The sequence below is a fragment of the Cherax quadricarinatus genome, unplaced genomic scaffold, assembly GCF_038502225.1.
Source record: "Cherax quadricarinatus isolate ZL_2023a unplaced genomic scaffold, ASM3850222v1 Contig571, whole genome shotgun sequence".
Classification (NCBI taxonomy): Eukaryota; Metazoa; Arthropoda; class Malacostraca; order Decapoda; family Parastacidae; genus Cherax; species Cherax quadricarinatus.
The window spans coordinates 1-27,858 of NW_027195597.1; positions in this window are offsets into that span (position 1 = coordinate 1).

A 27,858-nucleotide genomic window follows, 5' to 3' on the forward strand; every position below is an offset into this window, starting at 1 on the left:
AGCACGGCGCTGGACCTGTTATCACAAGCTAGTCAGGTCCAACTCGCACCCTTCAACACCTGCTAATGTATTTGTCCAACCTATTCTTAAAACTACACAACGTCATGGCTTCTATGACGGTACTCGGGAGTCTGTTACACTCATCCGCAACTCCATTACCAAACCACTGTTTTCCTATATCGTTTCTGATTCTGAATTTTTACAACTTAAATAATTGCTGCGAGTCCTGTCTCTGCTAGATATTTTTAGCACGCTATTTACAATTCTCTTTATTTATTCCTGTTTTCCAGTTATACATCCCAATCATATCCCCACTATTTCTACTCCTTTTTAGAGAGCGCAGATTCAGGGCCCTAAGTCTATCCTCATAGGGAAGATTTCTGATACATGGGATCATAAACCATACCACGGGTGGGATTTGAACCCGCGGCCAGAGAGTCTCAAAACTCCAGACCGTCGCGTTAGCCACTGGACCAGCTAGCCACAATAAGATTCGTCCAACTAGGTATATTTCTACACCATAGAAAGGTTAGCATAGGCACCACTGTGACCACAAATGCAAGTTTTTACAGACGAATCTCCAGCTAGCGTGGCCGTGACGAACTCTAGCTCAAGTCCCCTCAAAGGCGTTAACATGACTCACGAGATCGTAATGACACGATTGCAAACAAACCATTCAAACCAAAACTTGCATTTGTGGTCACAGTGGTGCCTATGCTAACCTTCCTATGGTGTAGAAATATACCTAGTTGGACGAATCTTATTGTGGCTAGCTGGTCCAGTGGCTAACGCGACGGTCTGGAGTTTTGAGACTCTCTGATCGAGGGTTCTATCCCCGCCCGTGGTATGGTTTGTTTGCAATCGTGTCATTACGATTTCGTGAGGCATGGGATCATCTTTGTCATCCTCCTTTGTACGTTTTCCAATGCATTTATATCTATTCTGTAATACGGTGACCAGAACTGTGTAGCATAATCTAAATGAGGCCCAACCAAAGAAATACAGAGTTGAAGAACAACCTGAAGACTCCTATTATTTATGCTCCTTGATTTGAAGCCAAGGATTCTGTTCGCTTTATTGCGAACACTTATGCACTGTTGTCTTGGTTTTAGATTAGAGCTAACCAGGACTCCCAAATCCTTTCCACAATCAGTAATATTAAGATTTATATTATTTAGTTTATATATCGCATGGTTATTTTCTTGTCCAGTGTTTAGAACTTTGCATTTGTCTATATTAAACTGCATCTGCCATTCTCTAATCACTGCATCAGTCTATTCAAATCTCTAATGTCCTCATTAGAATAAATTAGGCGACCCATTTTGGTGTCATCAGCAAACTGACCCCTGTGGAACACCACTCATGACGTTCCCCCACTATGATTTCTCCCCATTGATGCAAACTCTGCAACCTATCTGTCAATCATGCCTCTACCCAGGAAAAAATTTCTCTTCCTATTCCGTGTGCCTTAATTTTCTTCAATAGCCTCTGTTGTGGAACTCTGTCAAAAGCCTTATTGAAGTCCAAATACACAATTACTTCTTCATTGAAAAACAGTTCGGATTCAGGACCCACAGAGGTACCCATCATACTGTTAATATCATCTTCGACGCATTGGACAGCCTGAAGAAACAGGGCAACCTTGCCCTAATTGCAACCAGGGATATACACAAAGCTTTTGACATTCTGGGGAACGACGGACTCATTTTTAAACTTGCCGACCTTCCGGACCACAACTGGACTTTTCTCAGATTCATATACAACTTATTATCAGAAAGAAGACTCATCCCTACCTTTAACGAAAAGTCGGCAGAGCCTTTCACATCAATACTGTTCAACATATATGCAAACAATCTCCCTCAACCTGAGTTCAACTATACTATCATCACACAATTTCCTGATGATGTTATCCATGTAGTGTCATCCACCCCCATAACGGGACACATAAGCATGCGAGGGTAATAGAAAAAATAAATACGGAACTACGAAAAACAGAAAACTGGGAGAAGAAATGGAGATTCACGACCACTCCAGAAAAAGTCCTCATCGGCACCATCGGATATTTTGCGACAACTATAGAAAACAAAGGGGGGTATCTCCACCAGAGGTACACCTATTGCCATAAGAAACTCCAATATCTCTGAAAAGGTGAACTTAGCCAAAGCCCGCCTCAGCAACCTATACAGGTTTAATCAAACCCTTTCCCACATCAAGAAACACTTGTACAAGAGGATGATAAGACATATTCTAGAATATCATTGTGTACCCATGTCATTAATAACTAAAACGAACATGCTACAGCTACAAAGCGTGCAGAATACAACACTCCGCTTTATCACAGGCACCAGGAGGAGAGACAGAATCAGGATGGAAGATCTACACATCAAACAGGAGACAGATGTAAGTCTTGATAAACTAAAGAAGAGACAACTATACGCCATGCAAGATCTCTATATACCAGACAGAGAAAATCCTCCACAACCAACAAACACCATCGATTACATCATCAACACACCTCCCAACAGAACCCAAAGAATGACCCACCAACAGAGAGTGCAACGATTCATCCACAAAGATAATTTTCAGAGATCAATGATCCTGAATGACCTCCCAGAAGATATAGATGAACAGGTAACACCGGAACCCTTTTATGTTCAATAAGGATAAAACCAGTCCAATATATGGAGACTTCCCTTTTTACTTATTAAGTCTTATATCTAACCATGCATCATCTGCAATCCTACTAGGGCAGGACACCATCTCTGAAGCAGCTGAGCCAACCAGTATCTCCAGATGGCAATCGACCTATATAAAACGCCTTGCTAGCGTCGTTTCCAGCTTATGCCTAGCAATCGCAAAAAAAGTACACCTGCCAACTCAGCATCATGCATCTATACATTTGTTACAACTGTGTGAAACTGATGGGTAGAGTGTTATACCCCATTCAATGAAAGTGATTTCATTAATGACACTAAACACGCACACAAACATTTGTATTAAAATGCACCAAAGTGGTGAGGCCACTTACCTACACCCCACCCACCCTTTTCCCCTATTTCCATCCTTACTCATCCTTTTCTATTTTACCAAAACTCGGGTCATAATTTGTTCGTTCTCTGTCATATCCCATAACACAGACTGCATTTCGTAATTAGTGATGAGATGTGTCAGCCTGAGGCAGGAAACCTCAGTACAGTCACGAAGATATATGATGCTGACGGACGCGCTTAGTGGCGTCCAGAGACCTCAGTAGAGTCACGAAGATATATGATGGTGACGGATACGCTTAGTGGCGTCCAGAGACCTCAGTAGGGTCACGAAGATATATGATGGTGATTGACGCGCTTAGTGGCGTCCAGAGACCTCAGTAGAGTTACAAAGATAAATGATGGTGATGGGCGCGCTTAGTGGTGTCTAGAGATCTCAGTAGAGTCACGAAGATATGTGATGTTGGGCGCTCTTAGTGGCGTCCAGAGACCTCAGTAGAGTTACGAAGATAAATGATGATGACTGACGCACTTAGTGGCGTCCAGAGACCTCAGTAGAGTTACGAAGATAAATGATGGTGATGGACGCACTTAGTGGCGTCCAGAGAGATATAAGCTCATTTACAAACACCATCAACTTATCATCCCTCTGCTCGTGAATCATAAAAGTAGGGAAGCACGTGTTTAGTTGATGATAGTAGCCGAATATATTAATTTAATGCATATCCAATACATTTTATTATATATCAGTGACAGTGCGTGTAATGGCACTCACAACAATGTTGGTACAAGTCTAGGGTTGTCACGACAGCAGTGGTACATGTACAACTGTCTCACGACGGCGTTGGTGCGAGTACAAACTACTCACAACATGTACAGGTACAGGGTACTCACGACAATGACAGTGCATGCACAGATTACTCACGGCAAGTTTGGTGCAGATAAAACGTAGTGATGGCAGTCGTGGTGCCATCACCATGACTGCCATCACAATGGTGAGGACAATGGTGGAGGGTGTACAACACACTCACGACAGAGTTCTTACATGTACAGCGTTCTTACGACAGTATTTGTGCGTTAACATGATACTCACGACACTGTTGGTGCGTGTGTTGGTACTCAATGCTTAGTGTGATCACGACACTGTTGGTACTCAATGCTTTGTGTGCACACGACACTGTTGGTACTCAATGCTTTGTGTGCACACGACACTGTTGGTACTCAATGTTTTGTGTGCACACGACACTGTTGGTACTCAATGCTTAGTGAGATCACGACACTCTTGGTACTCAATGCTAAGTGTGCTTACGACACTGTTGGTACTCAATGCTTAGTGTGCTCACGATACTGTTGGTACTCAATGCTTAGTGTGATCACGACACTGTTGGTACTCAATGCTTAGTGTGCTCACGACACTGTTGGTACTCAATGCTTAGTGTGCTCACGACACTGTTGGTACTCAATGCTTAGTGTGCTCACGACACTGTTGGTACTCAATGCTTAGTGTGCTCACGACACTGTTGGTAGTCAATGCTTAGTGTGCTCACGACACTGTTGGTACTCAATGCTTAGTGTGCTCACGACACTGTTGGTACTCAATGCTTAGTGTGCTCACGACACTGTTGGTACTGGCGCTGCTACTATCGGGTGTTGATGTTTGTACTGTTACTAACATCAGTGTTGGAGACTGAGCTGTTATTAATGACAGTGTTGGTGCGTGTACTGGCACTTTCAACAGTGTTGGTTTCGTGTACTGGCACTTTCAACAGTGTTGGTGCGTGTACTGGTACTTTCAACAGTGTTGGTTTCGTGTACTGGCACTTTCAACAGTGTTGGTTTCGTGTACTGGCACTTTCAACAGTGTTGGTGCGTGTACTGGTACTTTCAACAGTGTTGGTGCGTGTACTGGTACTTTCAACAGTGTTGGTGCGTGTACTGGTACTTTCAACAGTGTTGGTGCGTGTACTGGTACTTTCAACAGTGTTGGTGCGTGTACTGGTACTTTCAACAGTGTTGGTGCGTGTACTGGTACTTTCAACAGTGTTGTGGTGTTCTGGTACTTTCAACAGTGTTGTGATCTACTGGTACTTTCAACAGTGTTGGTGCGTGTACTGGTACTTTCAACAGTGTTGTGGTGTACTGGTACTTTCAACAGTGTTGTGATCTACTGGTACTTTCAACAGTGTTGGTGCGTGTACTGGTACTTTCAACAGTGTTGGTGCGTGTACTGGTACTTTCAACAGTGTTGTGGTGTACTGGTACTTTCAACAGTGTTGGTGCGTGTACTGGTACTTTCAACAGTGTTGGTGCGTGTACTGGTACTTTCAACAGTGTTGTGGTGTTCTGGTACTTTCAACAGTGTTGTGATCTACTGGTACTTTCAACAGTGTTGGTGCGTGTACTGGTACTTTCAACAGTGTTGTGGTGTACTGGTACTTTCAACAGTGTTGTGATCTACTGGTACTTTCAACAGTGTTGGTGCGTGTACTGGTACTTTCAACAGTGTTGGTGTGTGTACTGGTACTTTCAACAGTGTTGTGGTGTACTGGTACTTTCAACAGTGTTGTGATCTACTGGTACTTTCAACAGTGTTGGTGCGTGTACTGGTACTTTCAACAGTGTTGGTGCGTGTACTGGTACTTTCAACAGTGTTGTGGTGTACTGGTACTTTCAACAGTGTTGGTGCGTGTACTGGTACTTTCAACAGTGTTGGTGTGTGTACTGGTATTTTCAACAGTGTTGTGGTGAACTGGTACTTTCAACAGTGCTGTGATCTACTGGTACTTTCAACAGTGTTGTGGTGTACTGATACTTTCAACAGTGTTCTGAAGTACTGGTACTTTCAACAGTGTTGTGGTGTACTGGTACTTTGAACAGTGATGTGGTGTACTGGTACTTTCAACAGTGTTGTGGTGTACTGGTACTTTCAACAGTGTTGTGGTGTACTGGTTCTTTCAACAGTGTTGTGAAGTACTGGAACTTTCAACAGTGTTGGGGCGTACTGTTACTTTCAACAGTGATGTGGTGTACTCTACACATATGCTGCTATGTATGATAATTCTATGTAACTGTATTTGTGTATACCTGAATAAATTTACTTACTTACTTACTTACTTGCTTACTTACTTACTGGTACTTTCAACAGTGTTGTGGTGTACTGGTACTTTCAACAGTGTTGTGGTACACTGGTACTTTCAACAGTGTTGTGGTACACTGGTACTTTCAACAGTGTTGTGGTACACTGGTACTTTCAACAGTGTTGTGGTGTACTTGTACTTTCAACAGTGTTGTGGTGTACTGGTACTTTCAACAGTGTTGTGGTGTACTGGTACTTTCAACAGTGTTGTGGTGTACTGGTACTTTCAACAGTGTTGTGGTGTACTGGTACTTTCAACAGTGTTGTGGTACACTGGTACTTTCAACAGTGTTGTGGTGTACTGGCACTTTCAACAGTGTTGTGGTGTACTGGTACTTTCAACAGTGTTGTGGTACACTGGTACTTTCAACAGTGTTGTGGTGTACTGGCACTTTCATCAGTGTTGTGGTGTACTGGTACTTTCAACAGTGTTGTGGTGTACTGGTACTTTCAACAGTGTTGTGGTACACTGGTACTTTCAACAGTGTTGTGGTACACTGGTACTTTCAACAGTGTTGTGGTACACTGGTACTTTCAACAGTGTTGTGGTGTACTGGTACTTTCAACAGTGTTGTGGTGTACTGGTACTTTCAACAGTGTTGTGGTGTACTGGTACTTTCAACAGTGTTGTGGTGTACTGGTACTTTCAACAGTGTTGTGGTGTACTGGTACTTTCAACAGTGTTGTGGTGTACTGGTACTTTCAACAGTGTTGTGGTACACTGGTACTTTCAACAGTGTTGTGGTGTACTGGCACTTTCAACAGTGTTGTGGTGTACTGGTACTTTCAACAGTGTTGTGGTACACTGGTACTTTCAACAGTGTTGTGGTGTACTGGCACTTTCAACAGTGTTGTGGTGTACTGGTACTTTCAACAGTGTTGTGGTACACTGGTACTTTCAACAGTGTTGTGGTGTACTGGTACTTTCAACAGTGTTGTGGTACACTGGTACTTTCAACAGTGTTGTGGTGTACTGGTACTTTCAACAGTGTTGTGGTGTACTGGTACTTTCAACAGTGTTGTGGTACACTGGTACTTTCAACAGTGTTGTGGTGTACTGGTACTTTCAACAGTGTTGTGGTGTACTGGTACTTTCAACAGTGTTGTGGTACACTGGTACTTTCAACAGTGTTGTGGTGTACTGGTACTTTCAACAGTGTTGTGGTACACTGGTACTTTCAACAGTGTTGTGGTGTACTGGTGCTTTCAACAGTGTTGTGGTACACTGGTACTTTCAACAGTGTTGTGGTGTACTGGTACTTTCAACAGTGTTGTGGTGTACTGGTACTTTCAACAGTGTTGTGGTGTACTTGTACTTTCAACAGTGTTGTGGTGTACTTGTACTTTCAACAGTGTTGTGGTACACTGGTACTTTCAACAGTGTTGTGGTGTACTTGTACTTTCAACAGTGTTGTGGTGTACTGGTACTTTCAACAGTGTTGTGGTGTACTTGTACTTTCAACAGTGTTGTGGTGTACTTGTACTTTCAACAGTGTTGTGGTGTACTTGTACTTTCAACAGTGTTGTGGTGTACTGGTACTTTCAACAGTGTTGTGGTGTACTTGTACTTTCAACAGTGTTGTGGTGTACTTGTACTTTCAACAGTGTTGTGGTGTACTGGTACTTTCAACAGTGTTGTGGTGTACTTGTACTTTCAACAGTGTTGTGGTGTACTGGTACTTTCAACAGTGTTGTGGTGTACTTGTACTTTCAACAGTGTTGTGGTGTACTGGTACTTTCAACAGTGTTGTGGTGTACTTGTACTTTCAACAGTGTTGTGGTGTACTTGTACTTTCAACAGTGTTGTGGTGTACTGGTACTTTCAACAGTGTTGTGGTGTACTTGTACTTTCAACAGTGTTGTGGTGTACTTGTACTTTCAACAGTGTTGTGGTGTACTGGTACTTTCAACAGTGTTGTGGTGTACTTGTACTTTCAACAGTGTTGTGGTGTACTGGTACATTCAACAGTGTTGTGGTGTACTTGTACTTTCAACAGTGTTGTGGTGTACTGGTACTTTCAACAGTGTTGTGGTGTACTTGTACTTTCAACAGTGTTGTGGTGTACTTGTACTTTCAACAGTGTTGTGGTGTACTGGTACTTTCAACAGTGTTGTGGTGTACTTGTACTTTCAACAGTGTTGTGGTGTACTGGTACTTTCAACAGTGTTGTGGTACACTGGTACTTTCAACAGTGTTGTGGTACACTGGTACTTTCAACAGTGTTGTGGTGTACTTGTACTTTCAACAGTGTTGTGGTACACTGGTACTTTCAACAGTGTTGTGGTACACTGGTACTTTCAACAGTGTTGTGGTACACTGGTACTTTCAACAGTGTTGTGGTACACTGGTACTTTCAACAGTGTTGTGGTGTACTGGTACTTTCAACAGTGTTGTGGTGTACTGGTACTTTCAACAGTGTTGTGGTGTACTGGTACTTTCAACAGTGTTGTGGTGTACTTGTACTTTCAGCAGTGTTGGGGGGTACTGGTACTTTCAACAGTGTTATGGTGTACTTGTACTTTCAACAGTGTTGTGGTGTACTGGTACTTTCAACAGTGTTGTGGTGTACTGGTACTTTCAACAGTGTTGTGGTGTACTGGTACTTTCAACAGTGTTGTGGTGTACTGGTACTTTCAACAGTGTTGTGGTGTACTTTTACTTTCAACGGTGTTGGGGCGTACTTGTACATTCAACAGTGTTGTGGTGTACTGGTACTTTCAAAAGTATTGTGTGGTGACCTATACTTAGCTCAGTGGTGACGTGTACTTACCTCAGTGGTGACGTGTTATTAGCTTCAGTGGACTGAACCAAGATGCCCTCCACTGAGCAACTTTACCAGCAGCTTAAGGAGGAACTGAGGGAAGCGATGATAGAGATATGGCAATTGACGAAGGAAAACAAGAGGATTCCTAGTAGTCCTCCAGTTGCTAGTCCTCAGGTCAAGAAGGGAACCTGGGCAGTGGCCGAACAGCACAGAACGAAGTTGAAGATCAAGAAGACGAATGGAGAGGTAGAAACGATGAAGAAGAAATAGACTGCTGTGGAAACTGTTGTGGAAACATCTAATGCATTCTCCGTGCTACCCGACGAATGTGAATCGACTACTGGGAACATCACGAAGAACGACACCAAGGAAGGTAAAAACATTGCTGCTGTTGGGGATAGCGGTTTGGTATATGGATAGGGCCTTCTGTTGATGGATAGGAGTAAGAGGCAGAGGGTTTTCTTTCCTGGGGATGGGATGGTGGACATTGTTAGCCGGATTGACAACATTCTGAACGGTAATGGGATGAATTCTTTTATCTGCTGTAGTGCTGGAGGCAATGATGTAGGCAAGCGTAGAAGTGAGGGTTTAGTTAGAAGGCTCAGGAGAGTAACAGGCATAATTAGGAAGAAGGGGGGGCGCCCTGTTATATGTGGCATTTTGCCAAGAAGGGGTGTTGGAAATGAATGGTTGTCCAGAGCAATTCGTATTAATTGCTGGTTGGACAAACACTGTAAAGATAATGCAGTACCATTCACTGGCAACTGGAAATACTTCTATGGCCGAAATAACGTATGCCAGGGATGGGGTTCACTTACACAGGGCAGGTGTGGGTTTTCTTCTCAGCTCAGTTGACGGGGTAGTTAGGATTATAAACTAGGATTAGTTAGAGGTATAGGTTTAGAAATAAAAAATAATGAGTACGGATATATTGACTTAGGCTATGATATTATTAATCTTAATAATAACAGTCATGGAGTAATGCTGGGTAATGATAATTATAGAAATTGGGTAAAAACAAAGGTGAATAGGAGAAAGGTGCAGATGAAAAAACATATGACTAAATTTTATGTTAACAGTCGAAGTGCAAGAAATAAGATTAATGAATTACATTTGGTAACATGTGCTGGGAACTTTGATGTCATTGCATTAACTGAAACTTGGTATGATTTAAAGAGTCGGGATATGATTGTTGAGTGTAATATTCAACATAGCCAAAGCCGGTCTAAACAGTCTCTTTAGATTTAATCAAGCCCCTCCACATGTCAAAAAACATCTGTATAAAATGATAATAAGACTTATACTCGAATACCCGTGTGTCCCAATGTCATTAACAACAAAGACCAACATGCTACGGTTGCAACGGGTCCAGAATAGAGCTCTCCGCTTCATTACGGGTACCAGGAGGAGAGACAGAGTTAAAATGGCAGATTTACACGTACAACAAGATATTACTGCCTTAAATGTACGCCTTGACACCCTGAAGAAGAAACAACTACATGCAATGCAAGAACTCTACATGCCAGATAGAGAACATCCTCTCCAAGTTGAAAATACCACGGATTATAACATCAATACTCCTCACAGGACTCAAAGAATGACTCTCCCACAAAGGGTCCGTCGTTTTATCCATAAAGACGATTACCATCGACCAATGATCTTGAGCAACGTTCCTGCAGATGAAGATGATTGGATAACACCAGAACCCTTCTATGTATACTAAGAAAATCATCGCCCCCAATTAGGGAGACATCTTGTATAACATTCTGCTGTTAAAATTATGCTACATTTACTATGGCGGGACACCACCTTGTAAGAAACTAATGTGTCAAGTAATTCTTTATAAACTGGCCAGAAAATTATTGCCTTCATTGTCGTTTAAATATCCGTTGTGCAATCGCAAAAAAAAGAAAGAAAGAAAAAAAAAGCAATTGCATCTTGTATATTTACTACCAATTCAGAGTCATGTACTTATATATCTGTTATATCTATGTGACTCTGATGGGTTAGTATTATACCCCTTAAAGAATATCTTATTATTCCACATACACTTTTTAAATTACACCAAAGTGGTTGGGCCACTTACCTTTTATATCCTACCTATCTCCCCCTTCCCACCCTTTTCCAATATTTCTATCCTTACCCATCCTTCTTCCTTACCCATCTTACCAAAGTTCTGGTCATAAGAAGAAGAAGTTGTTCCATGTGGATAGATATAATGGGAAGGGGGAGGAGTTGCGTTATATGTACGAGAAAATACAAATTGTTGCATAAAACAGGAATAAAAATAGATGGACTAGTAACAGAATCTGTCTCGGTTTATAGAAGGTCAAGAAAAACTAACTCTAGGTGTAATATATCGACCTCCAGGCTTGGATCACGATAGAGGGAGATTTCTTTGGAACGAAATTGTTAGGGCTACTAGACACAATAACGTAGTGATAGTAGGGGATTTTAACTTTAGTCAAATTGACTGAACTTCTTTGACTGGTAATCTGGAGTCCAGTGACGTTATGGAAGTAGTTCAGGACTGTTTTCTGAAGCAGTGTGTAACAGAGCCTACCAGGGGTTTACCTGGAGTTTACCTGGAGAGAGTTCCGGGGGTCAACGGGTAATAATTTGCTCGACCTAGTCTAGTCAAGTAAAGAAACACTCGTAAATAATCTGGAGATTACTGAAGAGCTTGGCGCAAGTGATCACAAATCCATCACTTTTAGCATTAACTGGGAATACAAGAATAATGATAATATGGTAAAAGTTGCTGATTTTCGTTCTGCCGATTATACTGGACTTAGGGAACACCTGTCTAATCTCGACTGGGGTTATCTAGCTAATGATTTCATTGACGATGATCATACTTATGATTACGAAGGGATCTGTGTTTATGACTTTTTTTAATAATGTTCAACATGCTCAGAGTATATACATTCTCCAGAGACAAATTAGGTCTAATAATAATTATCCCAAATGGGTTACCAGGAGGCTAAAGCATCTATTAAGGGAGAAAAGAGGAATTTATAGGCCCATCAAAAGAGGAGAGTTTAATCTTACTGACCAATATGTTCAGCTTAAAAGAGAAGTAAAAAGAGGGATCAGAAATGCTAATCGTGACTATGAATTTAGAGTTGCTAATGAATCAAAGACTAATTCATAGGGGTTCTTTCAAATGTACAGGACTAAGGTGAAGGAAAAAGTTGGACCTCTGAAAATTGGGAATGGACAGCTGACGGATAACGAACTTGAAACGTGTTCCCTATTTAATGACTATTTTTTGTCAGTTTTTACAAAGTAATACATAAATGAGATTCCAGAAATTAACAGTTATTCAGTTCCTGTTGAATTCATATTAATTAATATTAATGTCACGAGGGGCAAGGTTATCAAACAGATAGACAAATTGAAGCAAAATAAGCCCTCTGGACCCGACGAGTTGTTTTTCAGGGTACTTAAAGAATGTAAGTCAGCCATTAACGAGTGTGTTTAATACGTCCATCTTTACTGATGTTGTGCCAGAGATGTGGAAGATGACTAATGTGGTTCCTATATTCAAATCAGGGGATAAGTCCATTCCTTCAAATTACCGTCCAATAAGCCTGACGTCTATAGTGGGCACATTATTAGAATCAATTATAGCTGACATGATTAGAAGTCACATTAAAGAGCATAATTTGAGGGTTTTAAATTGTTCCAAGTAGACAGAAGTATCGGGAAGGAGGATGGGGTGGCACTGTATGTCCGAGATCAGTTGAACTGTTGCATAAAAACAGGTATAAAGTCTGAAACCCATACTGAGTCTGTTTGGATAGAATTTTCAGAGGGACATGAAAAACTGATTTTAGGTGTAATATACCGTCCAACAAGCTTAGATAGGTAGACTACTATGGGAGGAAATTGTTAAGGCCACAAGGCACGATAATGTAGTAATTCTAGGAGACTTTAACTTTAGTCATATTGATTGGAATTTCTTGGCTGGGAATTTAGAATCAAACGACTTCTTAAAAGTAGTTCAGGATTGTTTTTTGAAGCAGTTTGTGACAGAACCTACAAGGGGAAATAACCTGCTTGATTTAGTTCTGGCAAACAATGAATCCCTTGTTAATAATTCAGAAATTTCAGAGGAGCTTTGTGCTAGCGACCACAAATCAATTACATTTAGCATTGAATGGAATATGATAGTAGGGATAACTCAGTAACAGTTCCAGATTTTCGCCTAGCAGATTACAATGGGCTTACCATGACTTGGGAGTCATGGTAAGCAGAAACCTAAAGCCAAGGCAGCAGTGCGTAAGTGTGCGCAACAAGGATAACAGGTTACTTGGATTTATCTCAAGAAGCATAAGTAACAGAAGTCCAAAAGTTATTTTACAGCTCTATACACCACTAGTGAGGCCTTATTTAGATTATGCTGCTCAGTTTTGATCTCCTTACTATAGGATGGATATAGACTCATTGGAGAACGTGGAAATAAATGGTATAAAATACCGACACAATGGAAATATAAGCACATATGCAGTATAATGTGATTCTTTATTGACAACGTTTCGCCCACACAGTGGGCATTTTCAAGTCACAAACAGATCTACCTGGGTGGAAGGTACGGGAGTATTTACAGTCAGGTTGAAAATGCTGCATCTGATAATCTATGGAGTGGAGTTATAGAGTCTAAAATCTTTGGTAGCTTGAAAGAGAGACTTGATAAGTATATGAGTAGACCTTCTGCAGTGTTCCTCCATTCCTATGTTCTTATGTGGGATAGCGATGAAGAAGTTTCTTGACAAGTGGTTCAGCTATGTTACAGAAGCCATTGTTCTGGTTTAAGTTGTTGGATATAGAGATAAGCGATGATTCCAGGATTCTTCGGTATTGAGTGTTGTCTTCTGTGGCGATAAGTCATGAGTTTCTGTAGTTTATTAAATGGTTGTGTGAATTACGGTGTTGTACACAGGCATTCCTTGTATCGTCAGACCTGCTTGCGTATAGGTGTTCTGAAATACGTGTTTGGAGGGATTATGTATACCCCTGCAGAGGATGGAAGCTTGTCCTGTCTATTACTGGTAATGTCCTTGATGGTCGTGGTTGTGGAGGTAGATACTTGGAATAAGGTATTGGAAAAGTTGTTGGAAACGTGTTTGGCAATTGAGTTGGTAGGGAGGACTATGTATCTCTTCTCGGCAGTGTCTTCTCTGGGTGTGTTAAAGATGCTATATGCCCGTCGTCTGCAGTCTCTGATGAAGTGACGAGGATAGTGAAGTTTGGAAAATACTTGTTCAATTATAGTGCATTCTTCCTCAAGGAACTCATTGCTGCAGATTCTGAGTGCGCGCAGGAAGAAGCCTATAATTACACCACGTTTAGTTTTGGTGTCGTGGTGAGAGAAGAAATGGAGAAGATTGGTTTGGTTGGTGGGTTTTCGATAGACTTTAAAACGAAGTTCGTGGTCAGCTTTGCAGAGAAGAACATCAAGGAAAGGAAGAGTGTTGTCGATTTCTTCTTCAAGTGTGAACTGATAAATTAGACACATGTGCAACTCTTGGGTATCTTTATTGAGGAAACGTTTCGCCACACAGTGGCTTCATCAGTCCATACAAAGGAGAATCTTGAAGGACAGGAGGAGAATGAGGTAATCAGTCCCTTAACGTGTTGAGGGACTGATTACCTCATTCTCCTCCTGTCCTTCAAGATTCTCCTTTGTATGGACTGGTGAAGCCACTGTGTGGCGAAACGTTTCCTCAATAAAGATACCCAAGAGTTGCACATGTGTCTAATTTATCAACATGTCGGTTCTCTGAACCATTCATCTACAAAGTGTGAACTGGACTGAGGGCTCGACCTGGTTGAGCTTGTCTTAGAGAGCTTGAACTTTGAAGCGTCTGGGCGTTATGAGGAGAATGTCGTCAACATAACGGAGCCAGGTGACAGTCGAAGGAATAATGGATGAAAAACGCTCGGCTTCCAGGTGTTCCATGTATAGGTTCGCCAGGACGGCATTGAGTGGCGAACCCATTGGTAGTCCAAAAGTCTGCTGAAAGAGGTGATTTTCGAAAGAGAAACACGTAAAACCAACATATAGTTCAACAAGGTCAATGAAATCGCTGGCTGGAATAGGAAGATTCACTTGATCTTTCTATTCCAGCCTTCTTCGTGCTCACAGCTATCGCAACAGACAACTTCTTACAAGACTGCCTGGCCGAGAAGATGATCCCTAAGTCTACTCCTGCGCAACTCTCCAACTCAAAACACCCTTTCTCTCCAGTTACCCAAGCAGAGTCTGTTTGGATAGAATTTTCAGAGGGGCATGAAAAATTAATTTTAGGTGTGATATACCGTCCCCCAAATTTAGATAGGGACCAGGGGAGACTACTATGGGAGGAAATTGTTAGGGCCACAAGGCACGATAATGTAGTAATTCTAGGAGACTTTAACTTTAGTCATATTGATTGGAATTTCTTGACTGGGAATTTAGAATCATACGATTTCTTAGAAGTAGTTCAGGATAGTTTTTTGAAGCAGTTTGTGACAGAACCTACAAGGGGTAATAACCTGCTTGACTTAGTTCTGGCAAACAATGAATCCCTTGTTAATAATTTAGAAGTTTCAGAGGAACTGGGTGCTAGCGACCACAAATCAATTACATTTAGAATTGAATGGAAGTATGATAGTAGGGATAACTCAGTACCAGTCCCAGATTTTCGCTTAGCAGATTACGATGGGCTTAGAGAACACTTATCATCTGTTGACTGGGGTAACGAAGAGAGCTATCAATATGACAGTTTTCTGAACACAATACATGCTGCTCAAAGAACGTTTATCCCTTATAAGGAAATTAGATCAAATAGAAATGACCCAAAATGGATGAATAATAGGCTGAAATATCTACTAGGGCATAAGAAAGGAATTTATAGGCGTATCAAAAGAGGCGAGGGTCATCTTATGAATCAGTATATTGACATTAAGAGGGACATTAAAAAGGGGATAAGAAAAGCTAAAAGGGACTATGAAATTAAAGTTGCTAGGGATTCTAAAACTAACCCATGTAACATCACAGTCACTAATGAAATGGTTATGAAGCAGATAGACCGACTGAAGCAAAATAAGTCACCGGGTCCTGATGAGGTTTTTTCAAGGGTTCTTAAGGAATGCAAAATGGAAGTCTGTGAACCATTAACTAATATTTTTAATTTATCTCTTCAAACAGGTGTAGTGTCTGATATGTGGAAGATGGCTAATGTAATTCCTATTTTTAAAACAGGGGACAAGTCGTTACCGTCAAATTACCGCCCAATAAGCCTGACCTCAATTGTAGGCAAATTACTAGAGTCAATTATAGCTGAGATTATAAGAAGCCATCTCGATAAGCATAGCTTGATTAAGGATACTCAGCATGGATTCACAAGAGGCCGGTCTTGTCTAACTAATTTATTAACTTTCTTCAGTAAAGCTTTTGAGGCTGTTGACCACAATAAAGAATTTGATATTATTTACTTAGATTTTAGTAAGGCTTTTGATAGAGTTCCGCACCATAGACTGTTAAAGAAAGTGGCAGCTCATGGCATTGGGGGAAGGTTGCTCTCGTGGATCGAATCATGGCTCACAGACAGGAAGCAGAGAGTGTCCATAAATGGGGTTAAATCCGAGTGGGGATCAGTAACAAGTGGCGTTCCACAGGGATCAGTCTTGGGCCCGTTGTTGTTTATAATATATATCAATGATCTTGATGAAGGAATTACTAGTGATATGAGCAAATTCGCCGATGACACGATGATAGGTAGGATAATTGATTCAAACGTAGATGTTAGGGAACTTCAGGAGGATTTAGACAAACTCTACTCTTGGTCAGAAAAGTGGCAGATGCAGTTCAATGTAGATAAATGCAAGGTTCTGAAGCTCGGGAGTGTCCATAACCCTAGCACTTATAAGTTAAATAATGTAGAACTTAGCCATACAGATTGCGAAAAGGACTTGGGGGTTATGGTAAGCAGCAACCTTAAAACAAGACAGCAATGCCTAAGCGTACGTAATGTTAGGTAAGACACATATGCAACAGTTAGACAACTTTATTCCGAAACGTTTCGCCTACACAGTAGGCTTCTTCAGTCGAATACAGAAAATAGGCAGGAACAGCAGAGATGTGAAGACGATGTAATCAGTCCATCACCCTTGTAGTCGTAGAATTTGAGGTTGTCAGTCCCTCGGCCTGGAGAAGTTCAGTTCCATAGTCAGGAACTATCTGAACTATCAGGAAATGAACTTCTCCAGGCCGAGGGACTGACAACCTCAAATTCTACGACTACAAGGGTGATGGACTGATTACATCGTCTTCACATCTCTGCTGTTCCTGCCTATTTTCTGTATTCGACTGAAGAAGCCTACTGTGTAGGCGAAACGTTTCGGAATAAAGTTGTCTAACTGTTGCATATGTGTCTTACCTAACAACCTGTCGGTATTGTATACCATTTTGATGTTCATCAAGCGTACGTAATAAGGCAAATAGATTACTGGGATTTATATCAAGAAGTGTAAGCAACAGAAGCCCAGAGGTCATACTGCAGCTTTGTACATCATTAGTAAGGCCTCACCTAGATTATGCAGCTCAATTCTGGTCTCCATATTACAGAATGGACATAAATTCGTTAGAAAACATTCAGCGTAGGATGACTAAATTAATACATAGCATTAGAAATCTTCCTTATGAAGAAAGATTGAAGACTCTTAAGTTACATTCACTTGTTAGACGAAGAATGAGGGGAGACCTGATCGAGGTGTATAAGTGGAAGATAGGTATTAATAAAGGGGATATTAACAAGGTCTTGAGGATATCTCTCCAAGAGAGATCCCGCAGTAATGGATTTAAATTAGATAAGTTTAGATTTAGAAAGGACATAGGAAAGTATTGGTTTGGAAATAGGGTAGTTGATGAGTGGAACAGTCTACCTAGTTGGGTTATTGAGGCTAGGACTTTGGGTAGTTTCAAATTTAGGTTGGATAAGTACATGAGTGGGAGGGGTTGGATTTGAGAGGGACTTGCACATCGGAGCTTGTTTCTTGGGTGGCATTGAAAATTGGGTTGGTCAAATGTTTGTTAGTGGGATAAATTGTAAAGGACCTGCCTAGTATGGGCCAACAGGCCTGCTGCAGTGTTCCTCCTTTCTTATGTTCTTATGTTCTTAACATCGATAAGGAAACCTTTGAAACTGCAAGGAATACGAGGGCCAATCTTCAGATTGACCAACACACTGCTGAGCATATTCTCAGCACAGTCACCACAACCAACCTCCAACAGAAGATCAAACTCATTCGCAAACTTCAGTACCTCTACACTAACAGTCGGTGGAAGGAAATGGGACGGGAATCCCTGATAAACAATTTATCGTCACCCACCTTAGCTGACTACGAGAAGCAAGCACTGAGTCTGGGACTCAAATTTACCACTAACATACGCAAACCTATCAAATCAACCTAGTTACCAGGAACCATAGACACAGTGACAGCAACTTCCAGAAGGGTTATATACAGTGCATTCTCACTGCAGCTTTATGTGAACCTTCTTCTTCTAATCATCCTAGACGATATATCACTGCCCTTAAGAACCTCGCCAACGACTCCAACATTATCGTCACCAACGCCGACAAAGGAGGTGGAGTCGTCATACTCAACACCAGTGACTACTACACCAAAATGATGGACCTTTTAAATGATCAATCTGAACATTAAAATGGTATAAAATACAGACAGGTTGTTAGGTAAGACACATATGCAACAGTTAGGTATCTTTATTATGAAACGTTTCGCCTACACAGTAGGCTTCTTCAGTCAAGTACAGAAAAGTTGATAGAAGCAGAAGATACTTGAAGACGATGTAATCAGTCCATCACCCTTAAAGTTTTGAGGTGGTCAGTCCCTCAGTCTGGAGAAGAGCATTGTTCCATAGTATGAAACAATATGGAGAAGAAGTGACAGGATGGAGCTTTTTATAGCGCCAAGAGGTGAGACGTAGGCCACTAGGAGAGGTAAGAACTCAGATGTTGAGAGGTCAGGTCCCTCTCAAATCCAGCACCTCTCACTAGTGGAAGTTGTCGAAGTTGATTGCAGGTCTGTACCAAGATACCCTTGTGTTGCAGTGTCTGACAGATTGAACATTAAAATGGTATAAAATACCGACAGGTTGTTAGGTAAGACACATATGCAACAGTTAGGTATCTTTATTATGAAACGTTTCGCCTACACAGTAGGCTTCTTCAGTCAAGTGCAGAAAAGTTGATAGAAGCAGAAGATACTTGAAGACGATGTAATCAGTCCATCACCCTTAAAGTTTTGAGGTGGTCAGTCCCTCAGTCTGGAGAAGAGCATTGTTCCATAGTATGAAACAATATGGAGAAGAAGTGACAGGATGGAGCTTTTTATAGCGCCAAGAGGTGAGACGTAAGAACTCAGATGTTGAGAAGTCAGGTCCCTCTCAAATCCAGCCCCTCTCACTAGTGGAAGTTGTCGAAGTTGATTGCAGGTCTGTACCAAGATACCCTTGTGTTGCAGTGTCTGGCGAAACGTTTCATAACAAAGATACCTAACTGTTGCATATGTGTCTTACCTAACAACCTGTCGGTATTTTATACCATTTTAATGTTCAATGTGTCAGACACTGCAACACTAGGGTATCTTGGTACAGACCTGCAATCAACTTCGACAACTTCCACTAGTGAGAGGGGCTGGATTTGAGAGGGACCTGACTTCTCAACATCTGAGTTCTTACCTCTCCTAGTGGCCTACGTCTCACCTCTTGGCGCTATAAAAAGCTCCATCCTGTCACTTCTTCTCCATATTGTTTCATACTATGGAACAATGCTCTTCTCCAGACTGAGGGACTGACCACCTCAAAACTTTAAGGGTGATGGACTGATTACATCGTCTTCAAGTATCTTCTGCTTCTATCAACTTTTCTGTACTTAACTGAAGAAGCCTACTGTGTAGGCGAAACGTTTCATAATAAAGATACCTAACTGTTGCATATGTGTCTTACCTAACAAATGATCAATCTACATACGAACTTATCAGCACTCAACAGTGGGAGACAGTCACCAAGGATTTTCTATACAAAACCAGACAAATACTCAAACGCACTAGAGAAGGGAAGAAACTTCTGTATTTGTTACCCAGCAACCCTAAACCAGCACACATGTATGGTTTACCCATGACCCATAAACATAATATTCCTCTCAGACCAATCACGTCAGGTATAGGCAGTGCAGCACACAAACTTGCCGGAGTTCTTGCCAAACATCTTTCCTGCCTTCTGGGGACCATCAGCCCATCTCATCTTAAGCATTCAGGCGACCTTCTCAACCGCATCCGAAACCTCTCCATCTGTATCAAGAAACTAAGCAGTTTGGACGTGACTTCCCTCTTCACAAAAGTACCTACCACTAAAGCCATCGAGGTTCTACGATGTAAATTCAATCAGGACCTTAATCTTCCTCTACCTCCCGGAGATTTTGTTGACTTGATTGAACTCTATGTTAATTTCAACTGTTTTTCTTTCAATAACAGGCTCTTCAAACAAACCTACGGCATGGGAATGGGGTCCCCCATCAGTGCCGTCTTAGCCAACTTATACATGGAACACCTAGAGTCCGAACACTTCGCCAACATCATCCCTTCAAGCGTCACTTGGTTACGTTACATAAGAACATAAGAACATAAGAAAGGAGGAACACTGCAGCAGGCCTGTTGGCCCATACTAGGCAGGTCCTTTACAATTCATCCCACTAACAAACATTTGACCAACCCAATTTTCAATGCTACCCAAGAAATAAGCTCTGATGTGCAAGTCCCACTCAAATCCAACCCCTCCCACTCATGTACTTATCCAACCTAAATTTGAAACTACCCAAAGTCCCAGCCTCAATAACCCAACTAGGTAGACTGTTCCACTCATCAACTACCCTATTTCCAAACCAATACTTTCCTATGTCCTTTCTTAATCTAAACTTATCTAATTTAAATCCATTACTGCGGGTTCTCTCTTGGAGAGATATCCTCAAGACACATGCACATGTGTCTAATTTATCATCATCCTCAAGACCTTGTTAATATCCCCCTTTATTAATACTTATCTTCCACTTATACACTTCGATCAGGTCTCCTCTCATTCTTCGTCTAACAAGTGAATGTAACTTAAGAGTCTTCAATCTTTCTTCATAAGGACTCCCAAACGTTTTGTTGTACGGAATCTACAGGCATGGCTCAACGCAGTTTAACCGGCGATCCAGTTGACACTAGAAGAAGAGTCCAATGACAAGCTACCTTTCCTCGACGTCCTCATTCACAAAGTAGAGAGCAACCTAAGATCTCAAGTTTACCGGAAACCTACAAATAAAAATGATCTCACACACTTCTATTCCAGTCAAGATACTAAGACCAAAAGAGGCATCATCATCGGATTTTTCCTAAGAGCATACCGAATTTGTAGTCCTGAGTTTCTTGAAGAGGAATGTACATACATTCACCAAACCTTCATTGATTTGCATTTTCCTTGCTTTTTCATCAAAGACTGCAAGAACAGAGCTCTTCAGATTATTAATTCTCCACGCACGAACACCACTCCTAACAAAGTTATAATTCTTCTCAACAGCCAGGTTTTACTGAATGTTTCTAAAGCACTTTCACAAACTAACACCAGAGTCGCCATAGCTTCCAGCACTTCGATAAAGGATCTAACGAGAACAAAATCCAAGTACCACGAACCAGTCAACGCAGGGGTTTACACTATACCCTGTGGAGGCTGCGACAAGATTTATGTAGGTGAAACAGCAAGAAACCTCGACACCCGCCTCAATGAACACATTTATGCATGTAGGAACGATAACCTGAACAACGCCTGTGTACAACTCCGAAATTCCACCAATCATCTCATGAAGTTCAGGGACGATCAATTAGTGATCAAAGAAACTAATTTCCGCACACGCAAGTGCCTTGAATCTTCACTAATAGCTGTTTCTAATACAATTAAACAAAATAAAGGCAGCTTCACCATCTCTGAAGTCTTAGCAAGAATCCTCCTGAAAACAGTAAACCCTGCCATCATAGTCTCTCTTGTTAATACTACACAAAACACATTACAGAGAATGAACACTGAAACAGACCTTCTCTATCCAGCCTCCTGTAGAAATATTTGTCTAACCTATTTTTATGTTACCCAAGTAATAGCTTTTATATCCTTTTACTCGTGTGCAAGTTATTTGTTCTAACATATATTATTACTACTAGTACTACAACTTATATCACTACTACCACTAGTATTGCCCCTCACTCTGAGCCTATATATACCCTCTGATCCTAGAAGCTATCGCCCTATCAGCCTCCTGGAAACTTTAGGAAAACTTTTTGAAAAACTCATCAACCATCGCCTTCGCAGATACCTGGAACACAACGCATTACTTTCTGATGGCCACTTTGGCTTCAGAACGCACAGATTCACTTAGGATGCCATTAACATGATTCTCAACTACAACAACATAAACAAGCACACATTAACCAGATAACTGCTGCGGCACATGGGCGCTTGGCAAACCTGAGAATAGCCTTCCGATACCTCTGTAAGGAATAGTTCAAGACTTTATACACTGTGTACGTCAGGCCCATACTGGAGTACGCAGCACCAGTTTGGAACCCACAACTGGTCAAACACTTCAAGAAATTAGAGAAAGTGAAAAGTTTTGCAACAAGGCTAGTTCCTCAGTCATAGAGTAGTTGGGAAGTGGAATAGTCTGGCAGGCGATGTAGTGGAGGCAGGAACAATACATAGTTTTAGGACGAGGTATGATAAAGCTCATGGAGCAGGGAGAGGGAGGATCTAGCAGCGGTCAGGGAAGAGGCGGGGCCAGGAGCTGAGTCTCGACCCCTGCAACCACAATTAGGTGAGTACAATTAGGTGAGTACACACCTACAGGGGTTTTACGTCAATGTGACAGCAGTAAGACAAGAGATAGAGGGGTGAGTAGATTGTATTTTCTTGGATTGTAAAAGGGCTATCGACACCATTCCACACAAGAAATTAATGCAAAAGCTGGATGACCAGGCAGGTATAACAGGGAAAATACTGCAGTGTATCAGAGAATACCTGGCAGGAGGGCAACAATAAGTCATGGGCCATGATGAGGTGTCAGAGTGGGTACCTCTCACACACGGTGTTCCACTGGGGTCAGTTCTTGGACCGGTGCTGTTTCTTGTATATGTGAATGACATTGTGGAAGTGATAGATTCAGATAAGTCCATGTTTGCAGACGATATGAAACTAATGACAAGAACTCAGTCGGATGAGGATCAGCTACAACTACAAAGGGATCTGAATAGGTTACAAGACTTGTCCAGAAAATGGCTCCTGAAGAGTAAACACCACCAAGTGCAAAGTCACTATAATTGGGGAAGGGCAAATAAGATTGCAGACAGAGTACAGGCAAGGGGGCCAAAGACTACAAACCTCACTTAAAAAAGAAAAGGATCTCAGGGCGAGTATAATAACGAACACATCTCCTGAAGTGCATATCAACCAAATAACTGCTGGAGCATATGGTCACCTGCCAAACTTAATATAATGTGGGCAAATGTAGAGGAAAGAAAAAAATCTATGACCCACAAAACTAAAATATGAAGATCTTCATCAAACTGAATGTGAAAAAGACTTAGAAGTTCTGGTTCGTAGAAATCTAAATCCGAAAGAACAGAACATAAGTCTTTGCAATAAAGCCACAAGAAGAAACAAATAATAAGAAATAAATAATAAAATCCTGATGTTATACTATTACTTTATATGTATTACGTAAGACATCATTTAGATTACTTTTCAGTTCTGAATTGACATAAATGCTATTGAAAATAATATTTTAAAGTGTGACGACGTTGATCCTCTGTGTGAGAAATGTTTCCGGTGTGAAACACACACTGAAGGCACTAAATTTGTCCTCTTGACAAGCATAGACTTAAGGTGCATATTAAGGTGTACAAATGGTAGGCGGGAAAATGTATAGGAAATAAATAAAGTGCGTTTGTTATATTACTATTTATGTAGAGTGTTGTTAATATTTTACAAAATCAAGTTGAACAAATTTAGATTCAAGAAATATATAGGATAACACGGGTTATCCAGTCGTTGAGTGTGGATGAGAGAAGCAAGTTCTCAAGTTGTGTCATTCACATAGGTTAGCTTAACATGTAAGTAGGGTAAACACATGAGTAAGTATAATTGGGTGTGAGTTGGACCTGATTATCATGAGCCAGAAAGACTGTTGCAGTGCACTGCTCTTATCATGCTCTTATACACATAGATATATGCAAACAATTGCAAACAGGCAATCTTAATAATGCAAGACAAGCCACGAGGGGGGGGGCGGATCTTTAGTTCGAGTACTTTCACATTTCTCAGTGCGTCATCAGGAGCTTTGCAGTGTTGGAAGGCAGCAACTGAAGGATTCAGGGGAAGTTGTTTCTCAGAGTAATGCAGAGCCGGTTGACACCAGCCACAGTCTCTGAATGTGAGGCAACGGTCTGTGTGTCATCACCCTATGATCCTCCCCGACCTCCATTCCACATGGGGCAGAAGACGGCCTCCAGGTTTTCAGCAGTCAAGGAATAGGAAATTAGAAGATTCTTCTAATCGCCTAGGATAGGCCTTGCAACATTGTATAGCTCCTGATGATGTAGGTTCCTCCCTATTGCCCCTCTTACTGCCTCCTTTCTGCTTCCTTCCATTTATCTCCGGCTGCGTCTTTCCTGCTGCCGCACTCTGGCTGCTTCCCTAATGATGGTTATAATCTGTTGGCTGATTGTTGCTGGTATTATGGTTGTTCCAGTCTGATTTATTGTTCCACTGTCCTGCCACTTGCTGCTTCCTTTCTGTTGACTTCTGTGTGGTACAGTTGGCTGATTGTTGCTGGTATTATGGTTGTTCCAGTCTGATTTATTGTTCCACTGTCCTGCCACTTGTTACTTCCCTTCTGTTGACTTCTGTGTGGCACCGTCCGCCTGCTGGCTACATCCTGAGGAAGTAAATCATTAATTAAACTTATAACTTGGAATTAACAGTCTTTGAGAGATAATGTACCCATAGGGTTAAAAAAAAAAAACTTATAAATAACAGTCACAAATGATTAATAAACCCTAGAGGGTTAATAACCCTGAAGGGTTAGAATCACCAGAATTCTAATAACCATTGACTACTGAAAATTAAGAGTCCTGCGCAAACTGCGCAGAAGAGTTAATTGCTCAGGATTTATTAAAACTAATTATTTTACATAAGATCTTCAATAAAACAATTTCCTATTGGTGAATATTTACCTAATAATGTTTAAAACAAATTATGTAAAATGTTAAATTTAATGTTTTATTGGATTATAATTTTACCAAATATTATTTTTGTTTTATTATCAAATTGGCCGATTCCCACCAAGGCAGGGTGGCCCGAAAAAGAAAAACTTTCACCATCATTCACTCCATCACTGTCTTGCCAGAAGGGTGCTTTACACTACAGTTTTTAAACTGCAACATTAACACCCCTCCTTCAGAGTGCAGGCACTGTACTTCCCATCTCCAGGACTCAAGTCCGGCCTGCCAGTTTCCCTGAACCCCTTCATAAATGTTACTTTGCTCACACTCCAACAGCACGTCAAGTATTAAAAACCATTTGTCTCCATTCACTCCTATCAAACACGCTCACGCATGCCTGCTGGAAGTCCAAGCCCCTCGCACACAAAACCTCCTTTACCCCCTCTCTCCAACCTTTCCTAGGCCGACCCCTACCCCGCCTTCCTTCCACTACAGACTGATACACTCTTGAAGTCATTCTGTTTCGCTCCATTCTCTCTACATGTCCGAATCACCTCAACAACCCTTCCTCAGCCCTCTGGACAACAGTTTTTGTAATCCCGCATTATATTATTATTCATATTATTCATAGAAAGTCCTTTCTAAAATTTACTCTTATACATTTAAAGATATATTTTTATTATTTATGTTGGAATAAAAAATAATAATTTTGTACCAAAAGAACCTTAAGAAACTTACTTAACCTTATTATAACAAGTGCAATTTAATTCAGCCTAATCGAACTAAATATATTTTATATAAGTTTACAATAATTTAATAAACACATTGAAATACATTTTTTTCGTTGGATTCAAAATGATTCTGGCGAAATTATTGCATACACAAATTTTCGCTTGCCCTATTCGGCAATAAGTGCGTTGCTATTTAAGCCAAAATAGCAAGTTTTGCTTATTCGGTACTTCTATATATATATATATATATATATATATATATATATATATATATATATATATATATATATATATATATATATATATATATATATATATATATATACTGTCAACCACAATATATTATGTATGAAACTTCAAGCTATCGGTATAGGTTCTGTAGACTGGTTTAAGTCCTACCTTAGCAACAGGAGACAAATAGTCAAAATCAACAAAACAGAATCAGAACCCCTGCCGATAACATGTGGAGTTCCCCAAGGTAGTATTCTGGGTCCCTTATTATTCTTATGTTATGTCAATGACATGCCTATCAGTGTCAAGTGCAAACTCTTACTGTATGCAGATGACAGTGCTCTGTTAGTGTCAGGTAAAGACCCACAAGATATTGCTAATGTTTTAACACTGGAACTGGAGTCCTGCAGCAAATGGTTAGTAGACAACAAACTATCATTACACCTCGGAAAAACTGAAGCCATTCTCTTTGGCACGAGACATAAACTGAGAAAGGAATGTTCAGCGTAATGGGGAGCCCATCACTTTGGTTTCATCAGTAAAATATCTGGGAATCCCCTTTGACCCATGCATATCAAGAGAATTGATAGGGAAGAATGTAGTAAAGAAAGCGAATGCCAGGCTGAAGTTCCTGTGTAGACAAGCACAGTGTCTACCTACTGAGGCTCGCAGGACCCTATGTCTAGCCCTTATACAGTGCCATGTGGATTACGCTTGCTCTTCATGGTACTCTGCCTTGACAAAAAAAACTGAAAGATAGACTGCAAATCACCCAGAACAAAATCGTAAGATTCATCCTGGAGCTGGGACCAAGAGCACATGTAGGCCAGGATGAATTACAGCAGTTGGATATGCTGAATGTTGAAGACACAGTAAAACAACTGAAGCTAAATCATGTTTATAAAATTGCTCACAAACAATGTCCAGAATATCTTGCTGTCAATTTCGTCAAGGTTGGGAACCGCAGCAATCATAGTACTAGGGGGAGAAAGCACAACTTTGTAGTACCCACAGTCAGTGGCCAGGCTTCAAACACCTTTTATTGTACAGCAATAAAGGAATGGAACAGACTGCCCGCACATGTCAAAGCCAGTCATAGCATGAACCAGTTCAAGAAGACTGCCAAAAGGTGTCTGATGAATGTAGCTACAGAAAGGGAGGGGAATGATTTTCTATTTTTTAGCTAACATACGTGTAAATTTTACCTTATTCCTAGTAATGACCCTCGTATTGTAGATAGTCTTAATGACCCTCGTGTAGTAGATAGTCTTTTTAGTATGATAATAAGATATTATCTTCATTATAGAATAATAAGAAATTATTATAACATTTATATTATAATTAATAAGGTAAAAGGACCCCAATGGAAATAAGTCACTGTGTCTGACTTTTTTTGGGTTATCCTAGGTTCTCTACACATATGCTGCTATGTATGATAATTCTATGTAACTGTATTTGTGTATACCTGAATAAACTTACTTACTTACTTACTTATATATATATATGTCGTGCCGAATAGGCAGAATTTGCGATCTTGGCTTAAATAGCAACGTTCATCTTGCCACATAGGACAAACGAAAATTTGTGTATGAAATAATAACGCCAAAATCATTCTGAACCTAACGAAAAAAATATATTTCACTGTGTTTATTTAGTATTAAATTATTGTAAACAAATCTAAAATATATTTAGTT